Below are 14,381 nucleotides of genomic sequence, written 5' to 3'. Positions count from 1 at the left end.
CCAGTGGTTAGGACTCAGAGCTCTCATTGCTGGGGCCCGGGTTCAATCCCTGGTCGGGGAACTAAGATCCCACAAGCTGCGTGGCATGGCCAAGAAATAAATAATTAAATTTCAAACACACAAGATGAATCTGACTCTACCTACCACCTTGTTCCACCTGTCAACATCTGTCATGTTTAGATTAGCCACAGATTTATACACATATTCTTCTCCTGTTCACCTGTACTGTCTATTTGTTCACATCTCTGTCTCTGCCTTTAGCCTGTGAGATTCATGTATTCACTCATTCATTCACTCACGGGCCCGCCAGCAGGCACTGCTACGTCCTGACTGCCTATTGCCTGAAGACACAACACTAAATCCTGAGGACCCAGGTGGGATGGTGGGACCAGACAGCAGAGTCCCTGCATTCTGTTCCGGCGGAAGAGACAGACAACAACTAAGTAAACAAGGAAGATAATCTCACATCGTGATGAGGGTCATCAGCATCACCTGACAGCCAACGACCCATCTGTCTCATCACCTCCAGCATCGAGCACCATGTCACAGGCAGAGAAGGCCCAGCAAACATCTGTGTGCTCCCAGAGCTGGATGCTCCGAGCACAGGGTTCCACCGAGGCAGCCTGGGTTCTGTGGTCACCATGGCAACAGTCCTTCCCTTTCCACCCCCTTGGAAGGGGGCCGTGGATGGGGACCAGGATGACTGAGGATCCACCCCAGCTGCTCCGGACTGAGACACAGCTCCCCCCCGCACCCGCTGGCCACCACAGTCTGCTCTCAGGATGACTTTTCAAGTGTGCGAACATCTGGTTCACAAAACCAAAAGGCCACGAGTGAACTGATAAACGCTCCCTACCTGGGTTCTTTCTTGATCACCCTGAAGAGTCACCCCCATAATGTCAAGGGGTGAAAGCAACACAAAACGGACAAAACACAGGAGGCTGCTTCCAGCCCTCTGGGACGGACTTCGGAGGCTCTGGTGAGCTCGTGGGCTTATGGGCTCTGACTAAACGTGTGTTTCCCTGGAGGTCTTTACAGCGCACCTGAGTAACTCGTTCCCAGGCGAAGGCAGCAGGGCAGTTCTGTTGGGAAGAGGTGGGATAGGGAGGCCTCTTACCATACCCCCCACCCCAAGATCTCTGCAGTACCCACTAGGGGCCACCTGCCCAGAGGCCAGCTCTAGACAGCCAGCCCTGGGTGCAGAAGGGAAAGACCCTCCAGGTTTCTCCATCACTGGCTGAGGCAGGGGTGCTGGGATTACAAGAATAATAGCAACAGCAACAACAGTATTTAGTGATCACTTACTTCGGGCCAACCCTCTTTTAAGCTTTTCCATATAATAGTGCCTTTAATTTTTAGAACAATCCTCTGAAGCAGTTACAATGATCCTCCTCTCTTACCAACCCCCGCAAAAAGGGGGGGATGGGGTGGAAAATGGAAGCACAGAGAGGTTAAGTGACTTGCCCAGAAACACACAGCCACTAAGTAGGTAAGCCAGGATACAAGCCCAGGCTGGCTCTAGATCCAGTGCTCTTAACCTCTATACCACAGTGAAGAGGTGAAGTCACTCAGACTCAAACTGGAAGTGGGCAAGACTGCTGAGTTATCCTTCGTAATTTCACAAGAAGGGTGGCAGTGGAGCAGTGGCATCATGTGGGTTTTGGCTGGGGCGGGAATCTGGCTCTCTCTCTGTTTTCTCAACGGGAAAATGGGTATGATAGAGTTCCCCCATCCCGAGGCTGCTCTGAGGATTACATGAGGCAATCCATGTACCGAGCTAGGCAGAGTGCCCAGCATGTGGCCGGTACAGAAAAGATGCAAGCATAGCTCAACAACCACCCATAATCCCAGAACCACCAATTGTTAATACTTGGCCACATCTGTACCTATCCCATCTATTTATCAGTCTATGTATTTATTATCTCTCTTCTGGATTCTTTGCGAGATAGTTGCAGACATTGTGATATTTCATCCCTAAATCCTTCAGCCTGTATAGTCTGAGAACAGGGACATTGTCCTATATAACCTCAGTACAAATTATCTGAGATACAAGGTATTTCACCTTCCGAAAATTCGTCATTGACATAATAGTATTATCTAATAGATTCTGTATTCAAATTCCCCCACTTGCCCCCAGAATGTCTCTGGCAGCTGTTTCTGTTTTCCAGGCTCCACCCCGGGATCACTCATCATTGCATTCGTGTGCAAGGCTCTTTCATCTCTTTTTAACCTGGGACCATTTCTCAGCCATTTTGCTTTTCATGCCATTGACATTTTAAGAGTCTAGGCCAGTCGCTTTGAAAGTCTTAATATATATATTTTTCTAAGTCCTTGTAAAATAAACTGTAGCCCATGGGCAAATGGAGAAAGTGCCCTATAGGGTAGAGGTACAGGGGGTTTGGGGGCGGGGCAGAGGAGGGCGTACAGCATCAGCTCTACCTGGGTCTAAGTATGAGGTTTCCCGGAAGCAATGACAGAGGATGTTTAAAGGTGATTTGAGCTTTGAGCAGGTGGACCAAGGTGGCGGGGCCACTGCAGACAGAGGCCATAGTGTAGGGAACGATAGTGGCATCTTGGAATTACCAGTGGCAGCAAGGCCTCTGAGGGTGAGAGCACCGCACCGAATAAGCAGGGTCTGTGCCTGCATGGACTGGAGCCTCCCTGAGGCTGGTCCTGGTCTCTGGATCTGTCCTCGCCTCCAAGATGCCAAGGGCACTGCCCAGCCCACAGGCAGTGTTCATCCAGAGCGACTGGCCGCCAAGCTTCCCACAAGTTCAGGGGCAGGCGAAGCGCAAAGGATTCCCTTCCGGGGGGGACGTGGCCTCCTGCTCTCACGCACCAACTGCACGATCTTAGATGGCAAGTCACCAGGATTCCCACATCCTGCCCTGCAAATGAAATTTCCCTTTCTAAACCTGCTTGCCTCTTGCTGCCTCTTGGGGCTTGGGCTGCTTTGGTCAAAAAATTCAAAATGGACTTCTAATTGACGGTGGAAGTAAACCATGTGAGGGGGTCGCCATCCAAAGTTTCCTCACGTCTCCTTGACTAATCCCTCCAGGTTGTCAAGCAAAATCCTTCCGTCTTGTGGCGGAAGAAAGTGAAATGCCCCGTGATGGGGCCCCGTGAGCCTTCCATTCCCCCCAAGTTTCAGAGAGAAAGGTGTGTGTGTGTGTGTGCTGTTTTAACCCTTAGGACAGAAAGGAAGGATCTCTTTTGGGGGTTTGAGTGAAAATGCCCTTTCAAGGTGACCCACACTTCATTTCCTGGGGCCAGAAGGCAGATGCATGTAGGAAGTGGTTCTGCCAACCTACTGATAAATGCAAATTCCTTACTTATCATTTTAACATCTGTCTTTATTTTGTTCCCACTTGAAAGGGGCCCATACTTTAAAAAGTCAACTATACTTCAATAAAAAATTAAATTAAATAAAAAGGGGTGGGGCTTATCCTGCTGTGTTCTCTCCACAAAGTATCCTTGAAAAATCTGTCATGTAGGTTTGTGTGTCCTTCAGACAGAAAGTCACACACAGGCACACTTGTACACACACTTGCACACAAAACACCACAGATAACAGTGACACACCTCCACATGTCAGCAGATACATGCAAACACATGGACACACACACACACACACACACGTCTGCACTCACAGTGCCTGGTCGTCAGGGTCCTGCAGCAAGCCCAGCTCCCGCCTGCTTAAAATGCCTCCTCTATGCCATCCTGCAGAGTCCCAGGGACGCGGCCAGCTGGTTCATCCTAAGAGGTGCCACCGGGTACCAGCTCCCCCCTCGGGAGGATGCTCCAGACTCCCAGGCCGTCCGTCCCCAGAACATGGGCTCACATACTGGAGGGAGAAAAGGGCTCCTCGGAAGCAAAGCAGATTTGGAAAAGGAAGCAAAGCAGATCTGGAAAAGGATGCGCTCAGCTGGTTCCCAGCAAGTGCTTAGAGGGAGAGGGATGAGGAGGAGGGATGGGGGAGAGCGAGAGATGGATTCAGAGAGAGAGAGAGAGAGAGCGAGAGAGAGCGAGAGCTTTCCAGACAGAAGCAGAAAGGAAAAGATCCACACGAAACACCTGCTCTGGGACTTTCTGAAATAGACTGTTTTTCTCCCCTTGACCCTTCCGGGGATCTCTCCCTAGATTTTTCTCTAACAGGCTCAGGAATTCCTGAAGCTACAAAGCAGAGATCCAAGGCTTCAGATTCCTAAATGGCTTCCCCAGGACTCGGTGGCGGTGGCAGCAGATCCAGCCTATGATGGGGCCACAGCCCTGAGGGGCTCTGAGGGGCGCCAGGTCATCTCCAAGACCTCCAGGGGCTGCCGGGCTGCCCTGTCTCTCCCAGTCCCTCTGACCCCTTCTCTGGGCGGGGTCTGGGGGATTACTCTAGCCTCCCCATTATAGACCAAGCTGGGGTCAATGCCTGTCCACAGGGGGCCCAGAAGAGGAAGTGGGAATGGTCACAAGACGGGGAGGGCAAGTGGTGGGCGGGGGACACAGAGCTTTTGGTCACATGCTGCTCATCAGTTGCTATGACGACGGCAAGGGGGTGGGGGCACCCAGACTGGAGGCTGCAAGAGAGACGAGTTGGTTCTAAATCACCGTGACAGCGCTTCAGTTGAGCTATTACGCCGTTGCCGTGGCAACCAATGGGCTCAAATCGCAGAGGAAATCTATAATTATTACAAGCCAGATACCGGCGAACTTGGCGCGGTAATCAGCATGTTGGGGCAATTCAACCTGAACTCTGGGGGTGGCGTGGGGATCGCTGACCCCCAGCCCCCATCTCTGGGTAGAGTAAGGCCAAAGGAGTCTCAGCAAGGCAGATCTGTTGACGCCACAGAAAGGAAACCTGGAAGGATCTTTTGGCCAAATGAAGAGTAAACATTCGGTGAAACCACATGAAAAATGTCAACATTTGACCACTGAAAAACATTTCCCCTGAATTTATTATGGAAATTTCCAACGTACACCAAAGTTGAATTTGACATTGAATACCTGTCCCTCACTGCCTAGCTTCTGCTGTTAACATTTTTACCATGATCGCTTTATCACATATCCACCCCTCTCTCCATCCATTAACCCTCCCGATTTGTTGATGCATTTCAAAGTAAATTGCAGACATCAGTACCCTTCCCCCTCAAATACTTCAGCGTGAATAAAATTAAATATTTGATTTTTAACAACAAAACAGCCATTTAATCTGATTCAATCTAAGTAGAATAAAATCTAGATTTCTGTCATCTAGCTGTCCATCCACCCAACCACCCACCCAGCCTCCCACTCATCCATCCATCCATGCATCCCTGGGAGACCTCATGCACACCCATGGTTTCCATGAATGATTCACCATCCCTGAATCTTCCTCCCTGTTCCAACAGGAAGTCCTGCACATTAAGCTCAATACCTTGTCAACTAAATATCATCATTTTTTCCCTTCACCACACCTATTCCATTTCCTGTGTTCAGCATCTCAGTAAGCAGAACCACTGTCTACCCATTTATTCAAGCCAGAAACTCGAGACACATCCTTGATTCCTCCCTCCCATTACCTTCACTCAGTACCATGCCCTGGGATTTTTCTTCCACACTAGCTCTGGGCTCCAGCCTCTCCTCTTGTCCCAGTTCTGGTACCCGCCATTTCTTAGGTGGACAGCTGCCCCAGCCTCCTGGCTGGTCTCCCGGCTGCCATCTCACTCTCCCTCTGCTTTCTCCACACTGATTTATCTTCATGAAATATCTGGCCATGCTGGTGGGGCCACACATTTATACAAATACCTCGGAGAGCAATTTATCAAAATCTAAGTCAAAGAAGTTGCAAAGGAGCACGTATGGGGCAATGTCTCCTAAGTCCCCAGCAGTTCCTACACTTGGGTATCACATTGGTTTGAGATTTAAGTGGACCAATGTGTCCAGGGAATGTGCTTTTATGAGCTGCCTCTTCTCTGTCACAAGTATCAACACTAGCTCTTCACCAGGAATACCTTTCCAGCCTTTCAAGCCTCCCCAGGTAACACACAGCACCCCAGCTGCACCCTTAGGTAAGGTCAGCCCTGTAGGGGCTGGCTGTACTAGGTGACGGTCTTCTCCCCTGTTCCAAGGATGACTGTGGAAGATACCTAACCGGAGGGTGAAGCAAAAACTGGAACACACTTTGGAGGCATGGCAAGTTTCAAGGGAGCACGATGGGGTTGACAGGAAGGCGCCTGGCTCCAGGTCCTGCTCAAACCTCGCAGGGTCCCTGTGCCTCAGTCTCCCCAGATCTACTGACCATACCTCCCAGAGTGGTTCTGAAGATCAAAGGTGGCAATGGAGGTGAAAACAGCATGGCAAAGTCATCTTGCTACACAAATGAGAGTTATTATTATTAGCTTATCTTCAGATCTACTCAGCCCACTTCTTTTTAAATTGAAGTATAGTTGATTTACAATGTTGTGTTAATTTCTTCAGTACAGCAAAGTGATTCTGTTATACATACATATATATATTCTTTTAAAATATTCTTTTCCATTATGGTTTATCACAGGATATTGAATACAGTTCCCTGTGCTATATAGTAGGACCTTGTTGTTTATCCATCCTATATATAAGAGCTTACATCTGCTAATACCAAACTCCCAATCCATTCCATCCCTCCCCCTCCCCCCTCCCCCACCCCTACCCCCTTGGTAACCACAAGTCTGTTCTCTATGTCTGTGAGTCTGTTTCTGTTTTGCAGATAGGTTCATTTGTGTCATATTTTAGATTCTGCATATAAGAGATATCATATGGTTTTTGTCTTTCACTTAGTATGATAATCTCTGGGTCCAGCTATGTTGCTGCAAATGGCATTATTTCATTCTTTTTTATGGCTGAGTAATATTCCATTTTAATATGTGTACCACATCTTTATCCATTCATCTGTCAATGGACATTTAGGTTGCTTCCATGTCTTGGCTATTGTGAATAGTGCTTCTATGAACATAGGGGTCCATGTATCTTTTTGAATTAGCGTTTTCTCTGGATATATGCCCAGGAGTGGGATTGCAGGATTATATGGTAACTCTATTTTTCGTTTTTTCAGGAACCTCCATACTGTTTCCCATAGTGTACTCAAGCCCACTTCTTTTAGATTTTATTTATTTATTTATTTATTGGCTGCTTTGGGTCTTCCATTGCTGTGCGCCGGCTTTCTCTAGTTGCAGCGAGCGGGGGCTACTCTTCGTTGTGGTGCGAGGGCTTTTCACTGCAGTGGCTTCTCTTGTTGTGGAGCACAGGCTCCAGGCACGCAGGCTTCAGTAGTTGTGGCACACGGGCTTCAGTAGTTGTGGCTCGCGGGCTCTAGAGTGCAGCCTCAGTAGTTGTGGTGCACGGGCTTAGTTGCTCCGCGGCATGCGGGATCTTACTGGACCAGGGCTCGAACCCGTGTCCCCTGCATTGGCAGGCGGATTCTTAATCACTGCACCACCAGGGAAGTCCCTATAGGTACTACATTTATTGAAAAAAATCCGTGCCGTTCAATCCGTGTAGGTCAAGGGTCAACTCTAAATGCGAGTCAGGTATGCAATTTAAAATTTTCTATTAAATCAACTGTACTTTAATAAAATTTAAAAAAATAAAATGGATATAGCCATTGGTAAATTCATGGATCACATAACATCTAAAATAGGACAGGATAAAGGCCAGAACTGATATATGTATATGTATAACTGATTCACTTTGCTGTACACCTGAAACTAACATAACATTGTAAATCAACTATTCTGCAATAATAAAAACAAAAAAAGACCAGAGCCATACCGAAATTACTGAATATTCCCATTAAAATTTTTTTTCTACTGAACACGTTATCAAAAAAGGGGAAGAGGTGAAATTTTAATGTTAGTTATATGTTCTATTTAACCTGATACATCCAAAATATCATTTCAACACATAAGCGATGTAAAAACTAATTAATGGCATTTTTTTCTTTATTTTTTCTTTTATTTATTTTTTTAACAATTTAATGGCGTTTTAATTTTTTGGGTCTACTGCATCTTTAGAATCCCTTATAGCACATCTCGGTTCTGATGAGCCACGATTCTGGTGCTCAGCAGTCATGTGTGGCAGCTTAGGTGGTGCCTTTACATACCTAGAATGACTCTAAACCTTCAATAATGTTTTTGGTCACCATTTACTGAGCACCTGCTAGATGCCTGGCCCTCTTCTAAGTGTTTCACATATATTAACTCTACTATTCTCTCCACCCCGGAAAGCAGGCACTCCTACAAGTTACAGAGGAGAAAAATGAAGCTCAGGTAGTTTAGGTGACAAGCCCAAGACCATGTAGCTAATTACCCGAGGAAACCTGGCTCCTCACGGCCACCCGCTAATGTCCGATCTCCTCTTACAACATATCAGTCTGTAAAAATTAAGCTCCTTAGAAAAAGGATCTGACTTGCGGCACTTAATTTTAAACAATCTGAGTAATCAATATATACGATCAAATAAACATTAAAAAGTATGCAACGCACTCTGAACTCCGAACCAACGTGGGACCTTAAGAATGGATAACAAACCAGACCGTGAACCCCCCACCAGCATGCCTTAAGAATGGATAACAAACCAGACCGTGAACCCCCCACCAGCATGCCTCCTTTTGTTTCGATGGGATGTGAATTAGAGGGAATGACCAAATTCAAGTTTCTACCCCCTCAAGGCAACTCCCTGTTGGACACAATGGTGGCTTCATTCTTTTGTGAGATCATAAGAGCTTGCTCCTCCCCCTGGTTTTACTTATGACACGCAAAGATTGGCTGTATTCTACTGGGGATGGGGATGGTGGTGGTGAGTTTACGACTGGTCCTGGATGATCCTGGACCAGTTTGAAGCACAAGTGATACCTGACCTGGGCTGCCAACATCCCTAACGCCTGGCAAGGATGCACCGGAGTTGAGTCCAGCCAGCTCTTTGGCTCCATGGTGTGGCTGCTGCCTCAGAAATGCAGGCTTCTCTCTTGCCTCTTGTAAACCGGCATAAAAGTCAACCACACCTTGGTGCTGATTCTTTGAACGTGACCAGAATTACCTGGTCATCAGCTTGAGGATGAAACCAGAGAAGGGAGGAAGAAAGGCAACTCTAATCTGCCTCTAACTCATCTGCTTCTCTCCATTTCCATTAGTGACTCCAGACCAGCCTGGGCATCTCTCGGCAGGTCTACTGCAGGGACAGTCATCTTCCTGCTTCCACGCTCTCAGCTTGTCACTCCGCAGCTAAAGACAATTTGGTTCCCAGTCTTTCACGAAGCCGCCTGTCTATCTCTCCTAATTCATGTCCTGTCACTGCCTTTTGTTCACTCTCTCCAGCCATTCTGGCCTCTGAATCCTGGAAAGCACAGAGCTCTGTGGCCTCAGGGCCTTTGCATTGGCTATTCTTGCTGCCTGCACTGCTTCCCTCAGGCCTCCTCAGCCAGCTTCTGTGCATTCTTCAGGTCTCATCATCTCGTGTTATCTCCTCAGAGAAGCTTTTTTTCAACCTTGTGGAAATATGCTTGTCCTGCTGTAACTTCTTACAGCTCCCTGTGTTACTGTTCCTTTCCACTTATCACAGCTTGCACGTATACATTTATTTGTGTATCTTCTTACTCCATGCCTTCCAGGCTATTCCCCCTTCCCCAGAGATGGGGTGAGTGCCCAGCACAGTGCTTGGCACACACAAGGCGCACATTCACTATTTGTTGAGTGAATCCTTGTTATTCCCATTTTATAGATGAGAGCACTGAGGGCTTGGAAGAAATGAAACTTCTCCAAATGACACAACTATATTAAAAAAATTGTTGATAGCCATCATATGATATCACTTATATGTGGAATCTAAAAAAAATGATACAAGTGAGCTTCTCTACAAAACAGAAACAGACTCACAGACATAGAAGACAAACTTATGGTTACCAAAGGGGAAAGGGAGGGGGGAGGGGTAAATTAGGAATTTGGGATTAGCAGATACAAACTACTATATACAAAATAGATGGGGACTTCCCTGGTGGTCCAGTGGTAAAGAATCCGCCTTACAACGCAGGGGAGGCAGGTTTGATCCCTGGTCAGGGAACTAAGATCCCACATGCCATGGGACAACTAAGCCCATGCGCCACAACTACTGAGCTCATGTGCCTCAACTAGAGAGCCTGCATCCTGCAAACTACAGAGCCCATGCACCCTGGAGCCTGTGCACCACAACTAGAGAGAAAAACCCACATGCTACAACAAGAGAGAAGCCCGCACACTGCAGTGAAAGATCCTGCATGCCTTAACAAAGATCCCACATGCCACAACTAAGACCCAATGCAGCCTAAAATAAATAAAATAAAAATAAATAAATAAATAAAATAGATAAACAACAAGGTCCTACTATATAGCACAGGGAACTATATTCAATATCTTGTAATCAACTATAATGGAAAAGAAAAAAATTATTGACATCCTCCTGTGTGCAAAGTTCTAATCCAAAGGGTCTAGACATTCTGCCAAGAAATGTGGCCAATTCGCTAGCACACAGTTATACTCAAGAAATAGCATCTGTGACTAGGAACCAAGATGGCGGAGTAGAAGGATGTGCTCTCACTCCCTCTTGCGAGAGCACCAGAATCACAACTAGCTGCTGGACAAGTGGCTAGTGGGATTTGATTGCAGGACTTCGACAGGACTGGGAGAAACAGAGACTCCACTCTTGGAGGGCACACACAAAGTAGTGTGCACATCGGGTCTCAGCGGAAGGAGCAGTGACCCCAGGGGAGACTCAACCAGACCTACCTGCTAGTGTTGGAGGGTCTCCTGCAGAGGTGGGGGTGGATGTGGCTCATCGTGGGGACAAGGACACTGGCAGCAGAAGTTCTGGGAAGTACTCCTTGGTGTGAGCCCTCCCAGAGTCCACCATTAGCCCCATCAAAGAGCCCAGGTAGGCTCTAGTGTTGGGTTGCCTCAGGCCAAACAACCAACAGGGAGGGAGCCCAGCCGCACCCATCAGCAGTCAAGCGGATTAAAGTTTTACTGAGCTCTGCCCACCAGAGCAACATCCAGCTCTACCCACCACCAGTCCCTCCCATCAGGAAGCCTGCCTCTTAGATAGCCTCATCCACCAGAGGGCAGACAGCAGAAGCAAGAAGAACTACAATCCTGCAGCCTGTGGAATGTAAACCACACTCACAGAAAGATAGACAAAATGAAAAGGCAGAGGACTTTTTACCAGATGAAGGAACAAGATAAAACCCCAGAAAAACAACTAAATGAAGTGGAGATAGGCAACCTTCCAGAAAAAGAATTCAGAATAATGATAGTGAAGATGATCCAGGACCTTGGAAAAAGAATGGAGGCAAAGATCGAGTAGATGCAAGACCTGTTTAACAAAGACCTAGAAGAATTAAAGAACGAACACCTAGAAGAATTAAGGAACAAACAAACAGAGATGAACAATACAATAATTGAAATGAAAAATACACTAGAAGGAATCAATAGCAGAACAATTGAGGCAGAAGAACGGATAAGTGACCTGGAAGACAGAAAGGTGGAATTCACTGCCGCAGAACAGAATAAAGGAAAAAAGAATGAAAAGAAATGAAGACAGCCTAAGAGGCCTCTGGGACAACATTAAACGCACCAACATTCGCATTATAGGGGTCCCAGAAGGAGAAGAGAGAGAAAGGACCAGAGAAAATATTTGAAGAGATTATAGTCGAAAACTTCCCTAACATGGGAAAGGAAATAGCCACCCAAGTCCAGGAAGCACAGAGAGTCCCATACAGGATAAACCCAAAGAGAAACATGCCGAGACACATAGTAATCAAACTGGCAAAATTTAAGACAAAGAAAAATTATTGAAAGCAGCAAGGGAAAAACGACAAATAACATACAAGGGAACTCCCATAAGGTTAACAGCTGATTTCTCAGCAGAAACTCTACAAGCCAGAAGAGAGTGGCATGATATACTTAAAATAATGAAAGGGAAGAACCTACAACCAAGATTACTCTACCCGGTAAGGATCTCATTCAGATTCAATGGAGAAATCAAAAGCTTTACAGACAAGCAAAAGCTAAGAGAATTCAGCACCACCAAACCAGCTCTACAACAAATGCTAAAGGAACTTCTCTAAGGGGAAACACAAGAGAAGAAAAAGACCTACAAAAACAAACACAAAACAATTAAGAAAATGGTCATAGGAATATACATATCGATAATTACCTTAAACGTGAATGCATTAAATGCTCCAACCACAAGACACAGGCTTGCTGAATGGATACAAAAACAAGACCCACATATATGCTGTCTACAGGAGACCCACTTCAGACCTAGGGACACATACAGACTGAAAGTGAGAGGATGGAAAAAGATAGTCCATGCAAATGGAAATCAAAAGAAAGCTGGAGTAGCAATACTCATATTAGATAAAATAGACTTTAAAATAAAGAATGTTACAAGAGACAAGGAAGGACACTACATAATGATCAAGGGATCAATCCAAGAAGAAGATATAACAATTATAAATATATATGCACCCAACATAGGAGCACCTCAATACATAAGGCAACTGCTAACAGCTATAAAAGAGGAAATTTACAGTAACACAATAATAGTAGGGGACTTTAACACCTCACTTACACCAATGGACAGATCATCCAAAATGAAAATAAATAAGGAAACAGAAGCTTTAAATGACACAATAGACCAGATAGATTTAATTGATATTTATAGGACATTCCATCCAAAAACAGCAGATTACACTTTCTTCTCAAGTGTTCACGGAACATTCTCCAGGATAGATCACATCTTGGGTCACAAATCAAGCCTCAGTAAATTTAAGAAAATAGAAATCACATCAAGCATCTTTTCTGACCACAGCGCTATAGGATTAGAAATGAATTACAGGGAAAAAAACGTAAAAAACACAAACACATGGAGGCTAAACAATATGCTACTAAATAACCAAGAGATCACTGAAGAAATCAAAGAGGAAATCAAAAAACGCCTAGAGACAAATGACAATGAAAACACGACGATCCAAAACCTATGGGGTGCAGCAAAAGCAGTTCTAAGAGGGAAGTTTATAGCTATACAAGCCTACCTCAAGAAACAAGAAAAATCTCAAATAAACTAACCTTACACCTAAAGGAACTAGAGAAAGAAGAACAAACAAAACCCAAAGTTAGCAGAAGGAAAGAAATCATAAAGATCAGGGCAGAAATAAATGAAATAGAAACAAAGAAAACAATAGCAAAGATCAATAAAACTAAAAGCTGGTTCTTTGAGAAGATAAACAAAATTGATAAACCATTAGCAAGACTCATCAAGAAAAAGAGGGAGAGGACTCAAATCAATAAAATTAGAAATGAAAAAGGAGAAGTTACAACAGACACCACAGAAATACAAAGCATCCTAAGAGACTACTACAAGCAATTCTAGGCCAGTAAAATGGACAACCTGGAAGAAATGGACAAATTCTTAGAAAGGTATAACCTTCCAAGACTGAACCAGGAAGAAACAGAAAATATGAACAGACCAATCACAAGCAATGAAATTGAAACTGTGATCAAAAATCTTCCAACAAACAGAAGTCCAGGACCAGATGGCTTCACAGGTGAATTCTATCAAACATTTAGAGAAGAGCTAACACCCATCCTTCTCAAACTCTTCCAAAAAATTGCAGAGGAAGGAACACTCCCAAACTCATTCTATGAGGCCACCATCACCCTGATACCAAAACCAGACAAAGATACTACAAAAAAAGAAAATTACAGATCAATATCACTGATAAATATAGATGCAAAAAACCTGAACAAAATACTAGCAAACAGAATCCAACAACACATTAAAAGGATCATACACCATGATCAAGTGGGATTTATCCCAGGGATTGAAGGATTCTTCAATATACGTAAATCAATCAATGGGATAAACCATATTAACAAATTGAAGAATAAAAACCATATGATCATCTCAATAGATGCAGAAAAAGCTTTTGACAAAATTCAACACCCATTTATGATAAAAACTCTCCAGAAAGTGGGCATAGAGGGAACCTACCTCAACGTCATAAAGGCCATATACGACAAACCCACAGCAAACATCATTCTCAATGGTGAAAAGCTGAAAGCGTTTCCTCTAAGATCAGGAAAAAGACAAGGATGTCCACTGTCACCACTATTATTCAACATAGTTTTGGAAGTCCTAGCCATGGCAATCAGAGAAGAAGAAGAAATAAAAGGAATACAAGTTGGAAAAGAAGAAGTAAAACTGTCACTGTTTGCAGATGACATGATACTATACATAGAGAATCCTAAAGATGCCACCAGAAAACTACTAGAGCTAATCAATGAATTTGGTAAAGTTGAAGGATACAAAATTAATGCCCAGAAATCTCTTGCATTCCTATACAC

At 45.0% G+C, this 14,381-nt stretch overlaps 1 protein-coding gene across 2 annotated transcripts in view; it reads right to left on the bottom strand.

The window, feature by feature from the left end:
• ABAT (4-aminobutyrate aminotransferase) overlaps positions 1 to 14,381 on the bottom strand; it is an 88,417-nt gene that overhangs the window by 50,808 nt on the left and 23,228 nt on the right. Inside the window, exon 1 of one of the 2 annotated variants that reach the window (XM_036824603.1) lies at positions 3,651 to 3,888. The exons of the other annotated variant lie outside the window; for it this stretch is intronic. The gene's annotated coding sequence lies outside the window, so the exon portion shown is untranslated. Of the gene's footprint in view, positions 1 to 3,650; positions 3,889 to 14,381 lie in introns of those variants that run through there. 2 annotated transcript variants of the gene reach the window in all.

The sequence above is a fragment of the Balaenoptera musculus genome, chromosome 15 (assembly GCF_009873245.2).
Source record: "Balaenoptera musculus isolate JJ_BM4_2016_0621 chromosome 15, mBalMus1.pri.v3, whole genome shotgun sequence".
Lineage (NCBI taxonomy): Eukaryota > Metazoa > Chordata > Mammalia > Artiodactyla > Balaenopteridae > Balaenoptera > Balaenoptera musculus.
The sequence above is the reverse complement of the archived record's forward strand: the minus strand, read 5'-3'. Positions and strand labels throughout refer to the sequence as shown.